The sequence below is a fragment of the Mycetomoellerius zeteki genome, unplaced genomic scaffold (assembly GCF_001594055.1).
Source record: "Mycetomoellerius zeteki isolate Tzet28-1 unplaced genomic scaffold, Tzet1.0 scaffold167, whole genome shotgun sequence".
NCBI classification, from domain to species: Eukaryota; Metazoa; Arthropoda; class Insecta; order Hymenoptera; family Formicidae; genus Mycetomoellerius; species Mycetomoellerius zeteki.
Window position 1 is genome coordinate 408,218 of NW_017256623.1, and position 6,569 is coordinate 414,786.

General features: G+C 39.8%; 1 protein-coding gene across 2 annotated transcripts in view; it reads right to left on the bottom strand.

Moving 5' to 3' along the window:
* The window catches only part of LOC108721334 (uncharacterized), a 139,097-nt gene extending 135,163 nt beyond the window's left edge, over positions 1–3,934 (bottom strand). Inside the window, exon 1 of one of the 2 annotated variants that reach the window (XM_018445837.1) lies at positions 3,641–3,934. The gene's annotated coding sequence lies outside the window, so the exon portion shown is untranslated. Of the gene's footprint in view, positions 1–3,625 lie in introns of both variants that reach the window. The other variant, XM_018445838.1, reaches the window with a different exon arrangement.
* Positions 3,935–6,569: the final 2,635 nt, after the last annotated feature.

Below are 6,569 nucleotides of genomic sequence, written 5' to 3' on the forward strand. Positions count from 1 at the left end.
ATATGTATATATATATATATCTATATATCTATATGTATATATATATATGTATGCCATATTAATACCAGATCTGATTCTCGATCATAATTGAGTCGAGATGTTTTAACGTTGGACGAATAAGTATCAAGCGACAGATTCCAGATGTCAACTATTTATTAATCGCTGAACTAAATAGATATAAATCATGCGGAAATGTAATCGCTAATATTATCTGACAACTATGAAAGTAGCACTACCCTTGCGAACGAATATCGCATGTTTACTTTTATACTGAATAAACTGCTGACACATTATTTTCGTTAATACCGTAACGTTTAACACAGAAAGTTGATTACGACGTTAATAATTGTAACGTTAAACATCGAATCAGTAAAAAACATTAAAATATTATTATGATCTTCATACGCGATAATCTAAACAAGATTTTATATGACGTTAAATGATCCCTGTCTAAAAATAATTGAGAATCACACTTGACGCAAACTTATAACGTAAAGTTTTAAAATTTTACATAAAACCGAATCAATTATTTTGGACCAATAAAATCTTAAAAACTGTAACGCTCTACACTGAAAATTGATTACATTAATATATCGTAACTTAAACATTGAATCGGTAGAAAAAAATTAAAAAATTATGATCTTCGTAATACAGATAATCTATAATAAGATTTTATACGACGTTAAATAATTCTTGTCCAAAAATTATTGAGAATGATATTCAACGCTTTTTATGTGAAAATATTAAAATAACAATCGAGTTAATTGTCGTGAATTAGTAAAATCTTGAAAACTGTAACGATCAAGATCAAAAATTGATGAAAACGTAACATTCAACATTGAATCAGTAAAAAATATTGAAAAATTATTATAATCTTCGTAATGCAAATAATCTATAATAAGATTTTATACGACGTCAAATAATCCCTGTCTGAATAATTATTGAGAATCGCTTGACGCAAACTTTTTACGTAAAAAGTTTTTACGTAAAATTTAAAAATAACAATCCAATCACCATTATTTTAGACGCAATAAAATCTTGAAAACTGTAACGTCGAAAACTGATCACGACGTTAATACCATAAACATTGAATCAATAAAAACCACTGAAAAATTATTATAATCTTCATAATGCAGATACTCTCTAGATTTTATACGACGTTAAATAATCCCTGTCTGAATAATTATCGAGAATCACACTTGACGTAAACTTTTAAAGTTTTAAAATCCACAGACAAAGAGTATTTGCGTCTTTTCCGGGATCATTCTATTATACGACGGAACGTCCTGACTTATAACGTTATCGCGTGTAACAACGTTGCAAGTGATGACAGGCAACGACAGTCGCGTACGCACTTGTCGCTCGTTGGAACGCGTCGTCCAGTGTATATATTATCGAGATGCGGTCTGGGATCTCACGGATACGGTAATAAGCGCGTCACGGATAAATCGGAACTGGTTCCCATAGAGACACTGTGCTCTCGTTCGTCATTCACGCGGACGCGTGCGCGCAAGTGGAGACACGCGAGAGCGTGTTCTCCGAGAGAAAAGGGATTTGCAAGACGAAGAAAGGAGCGCGGGGGAGGGGAGAACAGAAAGGAGAGGCAAGAGATGCTCTGGAGCAGCACTTAAGGATAATAAACTACCGCGATAGTGCGAAGGAGAAGGAGGTGGTGCGACATCCTTCGCGGCGTACGTACTACGGAGATCTTCCGAAATTGATCGTGCTTCGTGCAACGCGCATACTCTCATTACGCGACCAGAGGAGTACATGACAATAAATGGACCTTTCCCGACGGGAAGGAGGCGAAAACGCGCCTTTCGACACAAGGAGCGCGCGTCCCCGGAACGTTTCCGATGCATCTATTAGGAATATCCACTCTTTTATCTTTTTCACGCCCGGAGTTTGAAACCACAAATTCTTCACTCTAAAATAACTTTTCCCTGATTTTCAGACGTATGATTTTCCCTGATGCTTTCAATATTTTGAAATTTTTTGCTTTTTTGTTCCGACTTAGAAATCGTCAAATATTTTGTTGAGAGAGCAATTTAACATGGCGTTGTAAATTACTGTTAATGTTGCTGATACTGTTTGCATTTAATTTTGTTGGCAGAATTTTTGCGAAACTGCATAGGTGTGATGTATGCATAAACTTTCTTAAAACCAAGAATTTTGTTTTTCTAGAAAATTCTCTAATTTTTCCCTGATTTCTCTGACCGTTTTCAATTTCCCTGACATTTCCCTAATTTCCAATTTTGTGGCAACCCTGACACCTTTCTAACGACAACGGACTTTGCTGACAAGACGCTCAATAATCGCGTTAAAAATGGTTCAAGTTACTTTTATCACCTTTATTATTCGCAAATAACAATGAATAATAAAAGTCAGTTTACAACTAATAAGAACAACTAAAATAAGAAATAATTAATAATTCTATATAATTATAATTAAATTATAATATAATAATTATTATTATACGTAGCAGTTTAATATTATAAATCAAAAAATGTTGCAAGCTATACATGTGAGAGTATTGCATAAATATGCAATAGACAGTATCACATTATTCGTTAAGCGAAATAATAGGAATACGTGTGTTCATTTTTTCAAACTTTTTAAAATTTTACATTTTAAACAAAATTTTAATATTCGTATGTTTATTATTTTTATATACGTTGCCATATAATCATCTTGCATAGTAAACACGTTACTTCAACGGGATAAAAAAGGACCAGCGTAAAAAGTGTGGCTGAAAGAAACGGACTTGTCCCTCCTCATAAATTCGTGTCGAACGTATTGGCGATGTTGCGATAGCTCGCGCGATTTTTTCACCGTGGAATTTCGCAGTATTCGTTAACAACAAAACGACGACGTATCGACGTGCCGTTTCAGAACGTCACAACGCGAGGGACCCTCGATTATGGAACGGTCCGACGGACGGGACCGCGGATTTTAACACAAAATAACACGTAGAGACGTATAAATTACAAACCGCCGAGCATCACGAAAACCATTTCGCGAATGCGCGCGATGTTCGGTCTGCGCGATCGAGAGAGATCGCCCTCGGCGGTCCTCCGAGAGAGAGATTATCGAGATATTCGGACATCGAGGCTCTCGTACGGACAGCCTCTTCGCTCGAGAGGAGAGCGACCACTGTACCGTGTTAACGCACACGCACACGCACGCACACACGATACGCGGAGCTGTAATTCGGCAAATTCAATTTTCGACGCTGTAAATACGGCGGGTGTATATCTCGCGTGAGATTCAAATTTCGTTTGCTTCTATTACTCGCGACGTTCGAATTGTAGATACGTACAATGCGGACGGTAGCCGAGTTTGCGTCCTGTATGAAAAAAAAAAAATGAAAGAGAAAAAGAGAGAAACGTGCAACTACATCGCAATGTGTTTTGATACAGACTGGCGGCAGCGTTCGAGTTTGATTATCGCGAGTGACATATTTACGGTACGTCGAAACTCGCTTGACTACCCTGGTTTTTCCGCGTCGTGCGTTACACGCATCTGTCGCACGCATACACGCACCCACGCAGCGTACGGCAGAGGGATAGATCGTTGCGTCTACCCGCTCGTGCTTGCTCCAAATTTGATTCGAACGCACACTTACCGAGTCGATGTCCACAGTCGATGGACCACCACCACCGCCGTCGTCGTCGTCGTCGTCGTCGTCGTCGTTGTCGCTGCCGAGGGGTGGCGAGGGCGAAGGGATGGCGAAGGTCCGAAACGCGCCTAGGGGAGACGACGCCGCGCCTGATAAATCCACCGTCCGTGGAGGCCGACGAGGGATCCGAGCGCCGGCAGCGGCGGCAGCGCGACAACGCACACTCGACTACGGGCCGCACACATAGAGGCTCGTACACACTTGGCTGCTCGGCACTTGTGATCCCGCACGCACTATTCACCGGGAAACCAAAAGCGCTCGAGGATAGGAGCCGCGAGCGCGCGCGCACGCGAAACCGCGACCGCGGCGACGAATTATTATCCGGGTATACAACGATTACACAATTGACAAATTCGCGCGAGATCGACGGGCGAATTTCCACCGGTATTTTTCCTTCGTTCGTTCGTTCGTTCGTTCGTTCGCGCACCCGCGCGTCGATGCAGACGCGATTATAACCTGCGGGACGAGAGGGACGTAACGGGCCACCTTCTTACTCCACGAACCACACAGTGGCCATTACCCTCGTCGCCATGCGACGAAGCGGAGAAGCGCGTTTTGTTTTCTTTTTTCTTTTCAATTTTCTCTCCTCTCTCCAACGGAGACGACGGCGACGCGTCCTACCACTGCGAAGTCGTGGTAGCGACTGCTCTCGGGAGACTGGCGGCGCAGCCCGATCGACCAATCGCGTGCCGGCTTTTACCGAGCGCCATCTTGCCCCTACCCGAGCACAAAGGGGCCGCCGACCGAGCGGCCGCGGAAACGCACGATCGCGCGCTCGACGCCGTTCCACCCTCGCCTCGCCAACATCGTCGCTACTACCAACGCTACTATTACCCTAGCGGCGGTGGATCGACGTGCGTTTTGCGGCTTCGCTCCTTCGGTGTCCTAACTTTCGATATAGGGGCTTTTACGGCAGGATTATAAGCGCGCGGGGACGATCGACGAGCCTTGTGTTTTCAGATTCGTTATATACTTCGTGGGTTAGCGCGATTACGATCCGGAGTATCATCGCCGAGCGATTGCCTCGAATGATGACTGTTTTACGAAAAGGGGAGCCGTCTGATATGTCTTTATTGCGCTTTCATTCACGCGCGACATCCGATAGAGGGATTTTCGTATCACGATTTTCCTCTCGGTAAATAGCTGTGTGGTGAAACGTCTGAATACGTTTACATTATAGACAATAACAGATTTTTTTTATTACAGGTCTGAAAGTAATTTCGTTGGACTATCAAAATGATTATGTAGGACGAATTTTTTTTCAGCGTCGCTTTTCGCAGCATTTTTGTGCGTCGAAATTTTTCTCGCTACTCAACTAAAACTGGACCGGTTTTATATCAGCTTTGATTACGATCGACGAAACAGCACTGATCGTGAAAACTCGCGATAATTAACACGTCCCGGCGATCCATCAGTTCAATTAGCACCCTCGATAGAAATTTGCGCTCATTATATATGCCTTTAACGAATAAAATTCGAAACTACTTACAAAGCGATCGCGCTTTGCGTTTCCAAACCGACTCGTTGCCGAGACTCATGGCGGAACGCGCGACATGACGTCACAGTATAAATTCGGAGTATTTAAATAATTTGAAATTGCAAACAATTAGCATTCGTAATGAAAATTGATCGCTTCAGTAATGATGATGTTGTATTCAACGTTCTTTATAAGAAAGATACGTAAAAATCTGTGTAAGATAAACCGTTCTTGATAAAGTTTTAAACTGACGCGTAATGTAATTGGACTCGTTCAAATGCTGAATTTGTAAAAACGAGTAATATGGACTCGTCCGCGTAATTAATTTGTAAAAGGCTTTCTCTACAAGCCGCTGTCTAAGTTTAAGTCTTAAGTCGTAAGAAATTAATCAATCGTAGTCGATTATTCATCTCACATTCGATTGTGACTGGTCAATTTCTTACGACTTAAAGCTTAAGTAACTATTCATTGAAGAATGTGTATAAAATATCTATTGTGTGAGTAATAATACGATCGTGAGGTGTTGACCTGTCGTTTATCTTGCGATAAATGCAAAAATTTGTGTATAAAAGGTACAAAGAAAGCGTCAAACGTTCTTATTCCAGTTTCAAATCAACGTGTATGACAACGGATTTATCCAAATGATCAATCTGTTAAAACGTCAGTAATGTGGACTCGTCGATGTAATTAATTTGTAAGAAATGTATTGTAATACTACGATTTCGTTCTCTGTCAATGCGATATATTATATTTCATGATGAATTTTCTATGTTATAGACACGCATTGAATTCGGTATTGTTGAGGTTTCCAAATCAAATTTACGCATAGTGGACTCAAAATATTTCCGCAATAATAGATCATTATGTTAACATAACATTATTTTTGTTATAAAAGTATAACACTGACAACACTACAAATAGAAGTGTGTCAAAAATGACTTCAATGTATGTGTATGATTAGTTTTAAGTGTGTAAATCTATTTTTGTGTATGCAGAGAGAGAGAGAGAGAGAGAGAGAATATAGTGTATTATTTTTACATAGAAAACTAAATACATACATATATTGTAATCATTTTTTACACACATGAATTTGCAATGAAGAGATCGAAGACTAGTGATTATCTTCTCGATCATTATATGGAAAGAATGATAAATAAAATGTTTAAAAATTTAGCTATAGTGAGAAAAATTTCTGAAAATCGAAAATGAATGAATTAGAAAATGTCGATTATATCAATCAGAATTTTATCTCAACTAGAATTATAATAGATTCAATTAGAAAATTCTGATTTGTCCATTTTCAATCAAAATTTTTATTAATGCAACTAGACCATTTTTATCCAGTATACCTATATTTTTAGTTTTGCAAAGTGTTTACGGTCTCTTGAGCCACAGCAAATTAACGAAAAGTGA